The sequence below is a fragment of the Bufo bufo genome, chromosome 6 (assembly GCF_905171765.1).
Source record: "Bufo bufo chromosome 6, aBufBuf1.1, whole genome shotgun sequence".
Classification (NCBI taxonomy): domain Eukaryota; kingdom Metazoa; phylum Chordata; class Amphibia; order Anura; family Bufonidae; genus Bufo; species Bufo bufo.
In genome coordinates, this window is record NC_053394.1 from 88,348,648 (window position 1) to 88,361,677 (window position 13,030).

At 41.1% G+C, this 13,030-nt stretch overlaps 1 protein-coding gene across 1 annotated transcript in view; it reads right to left on the reverse strand.

Moving 5' to 3' along the window:
- The window catches only part of PCDH15 (protocadherin related 15), a 1,608,479-nt gene that overhangs the window by 900,650 nt on the left and 694,799 nt on the right, over positions 1–13,030 (reverse strand). The gene's annotated exons all lie outside the window — the stretch shown is intronic.

Here is a 13,030-nt window from a genome sequence, read left to right on the forward strand (position 1 = left end):
AAGGACATAGGGCGTACAGGTACGCCCTTGTGCCCTGGTACTTAAGGACACAGGGCGTACATGTACGCCCTGTGTATTTTCGATCACTGCCGTGCGGCTGGCAGTGATCGCAACCCGGTGCCTGCTCAAATCATTGAGCAGGCACCTAGGCTAAATGCGCGGGGGGGTCCCGTGACCCCCCCCCCATGTCGGCGATCGCGGCAAACCGCAGGTCAATTCAGACCTGCGGTTTGCTGCGATTTCTGCAGTTTCTGGTCCCCGCGGTCAGAAACTTTATATGCCTAAAAAAACATTTTATTCACCCCCCCCCTGCACCCCCGAATGATTTTATGGTGGCGGGAGGTGCAGGGGGAGGGTTGCGGGCGGTGTGGGCAGTGCGGGAGGCGGGCGGTGCGGCAGGCGTGATCGCGATCCCCCGCCCTCCTCCCCTTGTATAATCGTTGGTTTCTAGTGTGTATACCAGGGTGCCAGCACATTGCTGGCACCCTGGTAAAAACGGCTGACATCTGCGATGCGATGTCAGCCGTTTAACCCTTTCCATACAGCGGTCCGTACGGACCGCTGTATGGAAAAGGTTAACAGCGCAGGGAGCTCCCTCCCTCTCCCATCGGGGGGCTGCTGTGCCTTTGCAGCCCCCCGATGGGGAGGGAGAGAGCCCCCAGACAGACCCCCGACAGATCCCCTCCTTACCCTTCCCCGTCTGCGAAGTTCTGACCAGAACTGAGCAGACGGGGAAGGTTCCCATGGCAACAGGACGCCTCTCAGGCGTCCTGCTGTCCATGGTGCTGAACAGATCTGTGCTGAAGGCATAGATCTGTTCAGTGTAAGTAAAATACAGTGCAGTACAATATATATTGTACTGTACTGTATTATACATACATCAGACCCACTGGATCTTCAAGAACCAAGTGGGTCTGGGTAAAAAAAAAGTGAATAAAAGTGAAAAAAAAGTAAAAATCAAAAAACACATTTATCACTGATAAAAAATGAAAAAAATTAAATTCCCTACACATGTTTGGTATCGCCGCGTCCGTAACGACCTGATCTATAAAACGGTCATGTTAATTTACCCGAACGGTGAACGCCATAAAAATAAAAAATAAAAAACTATGATGAAATTGAAATTTTGCCCACCTTACTTCCCAAAAAAGGTAATAAAAGTGATCAAAAAAGTCGCATGTACGCCAAAATTGTAACAATCAAACCGTCATCTCATCCCGCAAAAATCATACCCTACCCAAGATAATCGCCCAAAAACTGAAAAAACTATGGCTCTTAGACTATGGAAACACTAAAACATGATTTTCTTTGTTTCAAAAATGAAATCATTGTGTAAAACTTACATAAATAAAAAAAAGTATACATATTAGGTATCGCCGCGTCCGTATCGCCCGGCTCTATAAAAAATATCACATGATCTAACCCCTCAGATGACCACCGTAAAAAAATAAAAATAAAAACGGTGTAAAAAAAGCAATTTTTTGTCATCTTACGTCACAAAAAGTGTAATAGCAAGCAATCAAAAAGTCATACGCACCCCAAAATAGAGGCCAATCAAACCGTCATCTCATCCCGCAAAAAATGAGACCCTACTTAAGATAATCGCCCAAAAACTGAAAAAACTATGGCTCTTAGACTATGGAGACACTAAAACATTTTTTTTGTTTTAAAAATGAAATCATTGTGTAAAACTTACATAAATAAAAAAAATTGTATACATATTAGGTATCGCCGCGTCCGTGACAACCTGCTCTATAAAATTACCGCATGATCTAACCTGTCAGATGAATGTTGTAAATAACAAAAAAAAAAACGGTGCCAAAAAAGCTATTTCTTGTTACCTTGCCGCACAAAAAGTGTAATATAGAGCAACCAAAAATCATATGTACCCTAAACTAGTACCAACAAAACTGCCAACCTATCCCGTAGTTTCTAAAATGGGGTCACTTTTTTGGAGTTTCTACTCTAGGGGTGCATCAGGGGGGCTTCAAATGGTATATGGTGTAAAAAAAAACTGTCCAGCAAAACCTGCCTTCCAAAAACCGTATGGCATTCCTTTCCTTCTGCGCCCTGCCGTGTGCCCGTACAGTAGTTTACGGCCACATATGGGGTGTTTCTGTAAACTACAGAATTAGGGCCATAAATAATGAGTTTTGTTTGGCTGTTAACCCTTGCTTTGTAACTGGAAAAAAAATATTAAAATGGAAAATCTGCCAAAAAAGTGAAATTTTGAAATTGTATCTCTATATTCTATTTAATCTTGTGCAACACCTAAAGGGTTAACAAAGTTTGTAAAATCAGTTTTGAATACCTTGAGGGGTGTAGTTTCTTAGATGGGGTTACTTTTATTGAGTTTATAATCTAGGGGTGCATCAGGGGGGCTTCAAATGGGACATGGTGCCAAAAAAACAGTCCAGCAAAATCAGCCCTCCAAAAACCAAACGGCGCATCATTCACTCTGTGCCCATATAGTAGTTTACGGCCACATATGGGGTGTTTCTGTAAACAGCAGAGTCAGGGCAATAAAGATACAGTCTTGTTTGGCTGTTAACCCTTGCTTTGTTAGTGGAAAAAATGGGTTAAAATGGAAAATTAGGCAAAAAAATGAAATTCTCAAATTTCATCGCCATTTGCCAATAACTCTTGTGCAACACCTAAAGGGTTAACGACTTATGTAAAATCAGTTTTGAATACCTTGAGGGGTGTAGTTTCTTAGATGGGGTCACTTTTAGGGAGTTTCTCCTCTAGGGGTGCATCAGGGGGCTTCAAATGGGACATGGTGTAAATAAACCAGTCCATAAAAATCAGCCTTCCAAAAACCAAATTGCGCACCTTTCACTCTACGCCCCGCTGTGTGGCCGTACAGTAGTTTACGGCCACATATTGGGTGTTTCTGTAAACGGCAGAGTCAGGGCAATAAAGATACAGTCTTGTTTGGCTGTTAACCCTTGGTTTGTTAGTGGAAAAAATGGGTTAAAATGAAAAATTAGACAAAAAAATGAAATCTCAAATTTCCTCCCCATTTGCCAATAACTCTTGTGCAACACCTAAAGGGTTAACAACGTATGCAAAATCAGTTTTGAATACCTTGAGGGGTGTAGTTTCTTAGATGGGGTCATTTTTGGGTGGTTTCTATAATGTAAGCCTCGCAAAGTGACTTGAGACCTGAACTGGTCCCTAAAAATTGAGTTTTTGTAAATTTCTGAAAAATTTCAAGATTTGCTTCTAAACTTCTAAGCCTTATAACATCCCCAAAAAATAAAGTATCATTCCCAAAACAATTCAAACATGAAGTAGACATATGGGGAATGTAAAGTCATCACAATTTTTGGGGGTATTACTATGTATTACAGAAGTAGAGAAACTGAAACTTTGAAATTTGCAAATTTTTCCAAATTTTTGTTAAATTAGGTATTTTTTGGTGCAAAACAAATTATTTTTTTGACTCCATTTTACCAGTGTCATGAAGTACAATATGTGACGAAAAAACAATCTCAGAACGGCCTGGATAAGTCAAAGCGTTTTAAAGTTATCAGCACTTAAAGGGACTCTGGTCAGATTTTCAAAAAATGGCCTGGTCCTAAGGTGTAAAAAGGCTGTGTCCTTAAGGGGTTAAGGTTACATTTCCATATAGTATTTCTAGATTGTTTTAACACCTTAAGGACCCAGGACGAGAATGCTCGTCCTAAATGGCCGGTTCTTTGTGCCCCAGGGCGAGCATTCTTTTCCTGTGGTCCTTCTCTTCCACCACATGCCGTGCCACAATCAGCAGCACGGATTTGGCTGTTACTGACAGCCGGATCCCTGCTGCATCCACCAGCATAGGTGATAACGCTGATGCTGGTGGATTAACCCCTCATATGCTGCGGTCAGCGCTGGCCGCAGCATATGGGATGTTTGTGCTCCCTCTCCTTAGCCATCGGGTCCCCACACTGCAGTGGTGGGGACCCGATGGTTGCCATGGAAACCCAAGCCATTCCAAGGTCTTACGGCCCAGCATGTACAGAGGCCTATGAGGCCCAGCCCCCAGTGTAATACACTAAGAGTCAATGTAGTACATTGTACAATACTGTTGTATTGTGCTGCATTGAAACAGGGATCAGACCCTGTAATGTTCCATAGTAGTACAAAAATAAAAAATAATAAAAGTGAAAAAAGTGTTTTTAACAATAAAAAAGCCTCTTTCCCATAAAATTGTAAAATAACAAACAGACATATTAGTCATCACCGCATGCGTTATGGTATTGACCATACGAGGTGGATCATGTGATATTTTTATAGAGCAGGTTGTTACAACCTGCTCTATAAAAATATCACATGATCCACCTCGTATGGTCAATACCATAATTTTTTTAAATAAAAACTGTGCTAAAAAAAGCCATCTTTTGTCACCTTACGTCAAAAAAAGTGTAATACCAAGCGATCAAAAAGTAATATGCACCACAAAATCATACCAATCAAACCGTCATCTCATCCTGCAAAAAGTTAGACCCTACCTATGACAATCACCCAATTAATACAAATAAAACTATGGCTCTCAGAATAATGGAGAAAATGATGTTATAGTGTAAAACAAATAAAATAAAAAGTATACATCCATAAAAAAATACTATATATAAATATCACAAGAACTAACCCCTCAGATGAGCATCGTAAAAAAAAAAAAAAAAGACATTTGTTTGTCACCTTACACCACAAAAAGTGTAATAGAAGCGATAAAAAAGTCATACACACCCCAAAATCATACCAGTCAAACCGTTATCCTCATATCGAAAAAAAATTTGCCCCTACATAAGACAGTCGCCCAAATAAAAATAAAAAATTTGGCTTTCAGATTATGGAGACACAAAAATTTTTGAATGCTTTATTATGTACAACTGAAATGGTTTTCTCGCGTCCGGAATGACCTGCTCTATAAAAATTCCACATGGTCTATCCTGTCAGATGAAAATTGTAAATAAAAAATAAAAACGGATGCCAAAACAGCAGTTTTTTGTTACCTTGACTCACAAAAAAGTCTAATATTGAGCAACCAAAAATCATATGTACCCTAAAATAGTACCAAAAAAGAAAGGCCAAACCTATCCCATAGTTTCCAAAATGGGGTCTTTTTGGAGTTTCTACTCTAGGGGTGCATCAGGGCGTCTTCAAAATGTGACATTCACAAGAAAGGTAGTAGGGAGGAATTGAGCAACTATAGACCAGTGAGTCTGACATCAATAGTAGGCAAATTAATGGAAACCCTATCAAAGGATAGGATTGTGGAACATCTAAAATCCCATGGATTGCAAGATGAAAAACACATGGGTTTACTTCAGGGAGATCATGTCAAACAAATCTTATAGATTTTTTTGACTGGGTGACTAAAATAATAGACGGTGGAGGTGCAGTAGACATCGCATATCTAGATTTTAGTAAGGCTTTTGACACTGTCCCACATAGAAGACTTATCAATAAACTACAGTCATTGAGCATGGACTCCCATATTGTTGAGTGGATTAGGCAGTGGCTGAGTGACAGACAACAGAGGGTTGTAGTCAATGGAGAACATTCAAAACATGGTCATGTTACCAGTGGGGTTCCACAGGGATCTGTACTGGGACCAATTTTGTTTAATATCTTCATAAGTGATATTGCAAAAGGCCTCGATGGGAAGGTGTGTCTTTTTGCTGATGACACAAGATATGTAACAGGTTGATGTTCCTGGAGGGAAACGCCAAATGGAAAAGGATTTAGGAAAACTAGAAGAATGGTCAGAACTCTGGCAACTGAAATTTAATGTGGATAAGTGCAAGATAATGCACCTAGGGCGTAAAAACCCAAGGGCAGAATATAGAATATTTGACACAGTCCTGACCTCAGTATCTGAGGAAAGGGATTTAGGAGTAATTATTTCAGAAGACTTAAAGGTGGGAAGACAATGTAATAGGGCAGCACGAAATGCCAGCAGAATGCTTGGATGTATAGGGAGAGGTATAAGCAGTAGAAAGAGTGAAGTGCTTATGCCGCTGTACAGAACACTGGTGAGACCTCACTTGGAGTATTGTGCGCAGTACTGGAGGCCATATCTCCAGAAGGATATAGATACTCTAGAGAGAGTTCAGAGAAGAGCTACTAAACTAGTACATGGATTGCAGGATAAAACTTACCAGGAAAGGTTAAAGGACCTTAACATGAATAGCTTGGAAGAAAGAAGAGACAGAGGGGATATGATAGAAACTTTTAAATACATAAAGGGAATCAACTCGGTAAAGGAGGAGAGCATATTTAAAAGAAGAAAAACTACCACAAGAGGACACAGTTTTAAATTAGAGGGGCAAAGGTTTAAAAGTAATATAAGGAAGTATTACTTTACTGAGAGAGTAGTGGATGCATGGAATAGCCTTCCTGCAGAAGTGGTAGCTGCAAATACAGTGAAGGGATTTAAGCGTGCATGGGATAGGCATATGGCTATCCTTCATATAAGATAGGGCCAGGGGCTATCCATAGTATTCAGATATATTAGCCAGACTAGATGGGCCAAATGGTTCTTATCTGCCGACACATTCTATGTTTCTATGTTTCTATGACATGGCAACTTAAAATTATCCCAGTGAAATCTGCTTTCCAAAAACCAAATGGCATTCCTTTCCTTCTGCGCCCTACCGTGTGCCCGTACAGCAGTTTATGACCACATATTGGGTGTTTCTATAATCTACAGAATCAGGGTAATAAATATTGAGTTTTGTTTGGCTGTTAGCTCTTGCTTGGTTACTGGAAAAAATGGATTAAAATGGAAAAGGGTTAACAAAGTTTTTAAAATCAGTTTTGAATACCTTAAGGGGTGTAGTTTCGAAAATGGGGCCATTTATGGATGATTTCTAATATCTAAGCCTCACAAAGTAACTTCAGACCTGAACTGGTCCTTAAAATTTAGGTTTTGGAAATTTTCTGAAAAATTTCAAGATTTGCTTCTAAACTTCTAAGCCTCCCAAAAAAAAGAAAATGTAATTTACAAAATGATCCAAATATGAAGTAGACATATGGGAAATGTAAAGTAATAACTATTTTAGGAGTTATCACTATTTATTTTAAAGCAGAGAAATTGAAATTTTAAAAATTGCTAATTTTTCCCAATTTTTTGTCATTTTGGTATTTTTTAAATAAATTATAATGAAATATTTTGACTCAAATTTACCACTTTCATAAAGTACAATATGTGACAAGAAAACAGTCTCAGAATGGCTTCGATAAGTAAAAGTGTTTTAAAGTTGTCACCACATAAAGTGATACATGTCAGATTTGCAAAAAATGGCCTGGTCCTTAAGGTGAAAAATGTCAAGTTGCTTAACCCCCCTGGCGGTAATCCCGAGTGTGGCTCGGGGTTAACTTTCACTGGCAGAAGCGGTAACCCCAAACCACACTCAGACCACAAAACACAGATGCGGCCGACACTTACATAGAGAAGTCCTAATCTATTTTCTTGCAGAGCTGCGGACCAGAAGTTTGCTTCTGTGCTCCGGAAATGCAGATGCATACAGCACACTGTGTGCTGTCCGCATCCATTCCTGCCCCATTGAAAATGAATAGGTCTGCACACGTTTCGCATAATTGTGGAACAGGTGCGGACCATTCATACTGACATCTGAACCGCATGATGCAGAACTGGGAGGGAAAATCAAATCAATAAACTGACATACAGTACACACACAAACAGTGATACAGTGTAATCTGTGAGGATTACACTGTATCAAACCAAATCTCCACAGATTTGTCCCTAGGGATTATTCTCCAGTGCCCTGCCTGCCCTTTTTCTGTCATTTCTGTCTGGAAATTTTTTAGCCATGGCATCAAAAAAGCGTCAACTGAGTGCAAAAGCAGTTGTATACCAGATAAATGACAGCGACAGTGACTTAGAAGTACTCGCTGAATTAAGCGATAGCGATTCATGGGGAAATTCCCCATCCGACACTGATCAGACAAGTGACAGTGACGAATCTGCACCTGAGCTCAGCGATGTGCGAACCTGGTGCCCTATTGACTGGGGTACGGGCAGTGGCGGATTACAATAGGGACGTTCAGGTCGGCAGCTCCGGGCCCAGCACTGCTGGGGGCCCAACGCTGACCCGAACGCCCACATACTGCGGCGGGGCACGGGAGCACATAGCTCCCTGTCCCGTCGCCGATCACCGCCATAGGCTTCATGTCTTGTAGGCCTGAGGCCTATGCGGCAGTGAAATCCCGGCGCAGGCGTGCGTGATGACGTCATTGCGCGCCTGTGCCGGGACGCAGCACTGTGACGTGCCTGACTCATCCCGCCTTCCTCTGCGAGCAAGCGCCTGGCCCTGGACATAGGTGAGTATTTATCTTTTCATTTTTTGTTCATTTTTTATTTTTTTATTTCATGTGCCTACTTTGGGGGGGACACACAGGAGGACATATTAGGGAAGATAAATCGAGTACGGGGGGGAGAATGTGGGGGCTGTATGGGGCCAAATTATTATGGGAGGGAATACTATGTGGGGCAAATTACTAGATGGGGCAGTGTGGGGGAAATTGCTATGTGGGGGCAGTGTGGGGGCAAATTGCTATGTGGGGCAGTGTGGGGGCAAATTGCTACGTGGGTGCAGTGTGGGGGCAAATTATTATGGGAGGGAATACTATGTGGGGGCAATTTATTATGTGGGGGCAAATTATTATGAGAGGGACTACTATGTGGGGGAAAATGACTATGTGGGGACAAATAATTATGAGAGGGACTACTATGTGGGGGCAAATTACTAGATGGGGCAGTGTGGGGGCAAATTGCTATGTGGTGGCAGTGTGGGGGAAAATTATTATGAGAGGGACTACTATGTGGGGCAAATTACTAGATGGGGCAGTGTGGGGGCAAATTATTATGGGAGGGAATACTATGTGGGGACAAATTATTATGTGAGGGCAAATTACTATGTGGGGCAAATTACTATGTGGGGCAAAAAATTATGAGAGGGACTACTATGTGGGGGCAAATTACTGGATGGGGCAGTGTGGGGGCAAATTGCTATGTGGGGGCAGTGTGGGGGCAAATTGCTATGAGAGGGACTACTATGTGGGGGAAAATTACTAGATGGGGCAGTGTGGGGCAAATTGCTATGTGGGGGCAGTGTGGGGGCAAATTATTATGGGAGGGACTACAATGTGGGGGCAAATTTCTATATGGGGCAGTGTGGGGGAAACTATTGTGTGGGGGCAGTGTGGGGGAAATTGCCATGTGGGGACAGTGTGGGGTAATTTCTATGTGGGGACAGTGTGGGGTAATTGCTATGTGGGGGCAAATTACTATGTGGGGGCAGTGTGGGGAAAACTATTGTGTGGGGGCAGTGTGGCAAAAATTACTATGTGGGGGCAGTGTAGGGCAAATTACTGTGTGGGGAAAACTACTATATGGGGGCAGTTTGGGGGAAATTACTGTGTGGGGGCAAATTACTATGGGGGGATTACTATGTGGGGGCAGTGTGGTGGAAATTACTATATGGGGGTGTTGCTATTGGGGAGGCACTGTAGGGGAAATTCTATTATTTCTGGGGACACTATACAGGGATTATTGCCTGGAGGACAATAGAGGGTGGTATTATTACTCGGGGAACTCTAGGGGACATTATAGCTGCTGTGGACACTATAGGAACATTTGGGGTAATTTATCAAACTGGTGTAACGCAGAACTATCTTAGTTGCCCATAGCAGCCAATCAGATTCTACCTTTCATATTTGACAGCTCTTTTGGAAATCCAGTTCTAATTTACACCAGTTTGATAAATTACCCCAATTATGTCTATTAGGGTCACTATTTTTTCAGCAGTATAGTTCCTGGGGCATTGGGGAGCACAACCGGCACAGTATTGGGGGTGGCAGGATGACACTGTGGGGAGACCAGGATGAGGAGGTTGATGGAAAAATTTAGAAATCTAAAGTGTCTGTGTTACAAACTGTAGAGACGAGATGCGGCTAAAATAATTTGCCATGGTGGTCTGGGTCAAATGGAGGAGAAGAGGAAAGAGAAGGTCTACATGACAGGAGATGTCACTGGATGTAAGAGGTATGTGGTGCTGTATTCTCCTCCATGTCTTTTTTATTACAATTATATGTATTTAAAATTTGGCAATAAAATGGAGGGGGGGGGCAAGTTGGGTAGACAGCCCCGGGCCTATCATGCACTTAATCCGCCCCTGGGTACGGGTCAGGCAGCGCCCCCCAAGATTCCCGTTTACTGGAGCACCTGGTATCAAAGTAGACGTTGAGCACAACAACCCTTTGGCATGCCTACAATTATTTGTGACCGATGAGGTAATTGAAAAAATTGTTACGGAGACAAATCGATACAAAGAGCAACAATCCGCTAATCTGTGTCACAAGTTTTCAAGAAGCAGAATGTACGAACTAGTGACCAAAGATGACATTTGGAAATTTCTGGGCCTAATAATACTTCAGGGAGTGGTGGGAATGCCCCTGAAGAAATGGTATTTGACCACTAATAAATTACTTGCAACTCCATTTTTTGGCACCGTTATGTCAGAGTACAAATCTTCCCTGATTATGATTTTTTTTTCACTTCACAAACAATGAAGAATTTGGTGAAACTACTCATCCTGCACCAAAACTTAAAAAAAAATGGGAAATATATCAAATGATTTTAAAGAATTTCCAACAGACCTATGTGCCAGAAAGAGATATCAGCATAGATGAAAGTCTAATATCCCACAGTACATTGCATCAAAGAAGGCACAATTTGGCATAAAATTCTATATTCTCTCCGAATCGTCAACTGGCTACATTTGGAATTCAGTTATATACACTGGAAAAGGCACAAAATTCAATCCAAAGTACAGCGACTATGGAATGTCAACATCTTCCGTCCTCACACTCATTGAACTATTGCTAAATCAGGGCTATTATGTAACAACTGACAACTTTTATACATATCCTGAACTTTATGAGTTTCTTTTAAAAATCAAAACCGATGCCTATGGAACCGTTAGGGCTAACCGCCGAGACATGCCATCAATGTTTGGCAAGAAGAAGCTGAAAACTGGAGAAATGGTTGCCTGGCAGAAAGGCAAGATGATGGCACTGCGTTGGCATGACAAAAAATATGTGTGCCTATTGAGTACTGTTCATAATACCTCAACTGTTATGGTACACACAAAAGCTGGGAAAGAAGTCATGAAGCAATAAGTAGTGATAGACTACAATAAAACCATGGGAGGTGTCGACAGAGTGGACCAAGCAATTACATTCTACCCAGCCATGCGGAAACAGCAAAAGAAGTACCACAAGAAGATCTTCAGGCATCTTCTTGAGCAATGCTTGTGGAATGCCTACATTCTGCACAGAGAAAAGAGTGACAAGCCTCTGGTTCATTCTGACTTCATTTGGAAAGTTGCTGAACGGATCTTTGTGAACCACCAAACGCCATCAATGGCTGTGAATAGACCTGGATGTCGTGCTGTTGATGTTGTAAACCCGGAACGCCTGACTGGTGGTCACTTCATAGACTACATCCCACCAACCGAAAAAAAAGTCAGTACCTACAAGGATTTGCATGGTTTGTTGTTCAAAGCGAGATGATAATGGAAAGAGAATCCGAAAGGAAACCAGGTTCCATTGTCCTGATAGTGACTTCGGACTTTGTGCAGTCCCATGTTTCAAAAATTTTCACAGCCTTGAGGTTTATTGAACCAATATGCAGTGTCTATTATTACAGGGACTAGTGATGTTGCGCCCTTGTTTGACAAATTGCAGTGTTTTTGATTTGATTACATTATTGAATAAAATTATATATATATTTTTTTATTATTTATTGAATTATAATTTATGATTTTGTGTTTCAAACTTTATCATAACTGAAATGTCTACTAGACTTTTGTTTAGACATATTTTAGTGAGTAATTCCTAAGAATTACAGGCCTACAATATAAAACAACAAATTTCCATGCAAAACAATGTACCGCTTTGGCAGAAAATTACTGACATAAGACACTCAGACAGCTAGAGAGGTTAAGATTCCTATTAGAAAAAAAATTGAAAAATAAACAAATAAAACTCTGATGATTAAAATCAATATAATATCATGCAATTTTGACAAACACTGAACAATTATAACTTGTCCTCAAAATACTGTAGAATGAATTAAAACACATACATCATATAAAAACTGTAACAGTTTTTAAATTGAATTCATATTTTCAATCAATTACTATAAAATATTTCTACAAACAATTGAAGATCTAATAACGTAAGATCACAAACAACCAGCAATATATTGCAAGTTCTGTATGAGAATGAAATTCTATGTTAAGTTTTATGACCAATATGTGTATTTACTGCTCTAAAAATGGTCTACACTTGACAGTTTTGGAACCATAAAACGGTCAGGATTAGTGTAGATCGAGCACCGTAGTGTTCGGGGTCTCGGGCTGAACACATCGGGATGTTCGGGTGCTCGACCGAGCACCCAAGTATAATGGAAGTCAATGGGAGAAACCGAGCATTAAACCAGGTATCCCCTGCTCTGAAGAGGGGAGGGTGCCTGGTTCATAGGAAAAGGTCAGAAATTTATGGAAACACCACTGTAACTGCATGGGGAGGATGTCTACATGCATATTGGACTCGCAGGTCGCTGCTGGGAACGATGTTGTCCGAGTAGTACGCCACTTTTACAGACTGACAATAATATGCACAAAGCTGAAAAAATTTTAGAGGAAAAATTGATAGGAAGCATTCTTTCCTGTATATTTACTTGTATATAAAGTGCAAGTGCTGGCAAAATTTACAAGGAAGAGGCACTCCGATATAACCTGTGTATCACATAAAGGGGGGCCTCATTCACATTGTGGTACAATTGTGCATGTAGTGAGACTCCAACACTCATAAAGCCTATGCACTAAGTGAAAGAGCTGCCAAAAATTACAAGGAATCGGCAGTCCAATACACCCTTTATTACACATAAAGGAGGGCATCATACACAGCCTTGAAAAATTATGATTGATGGCCTGATCGTGACCCTCAAAAA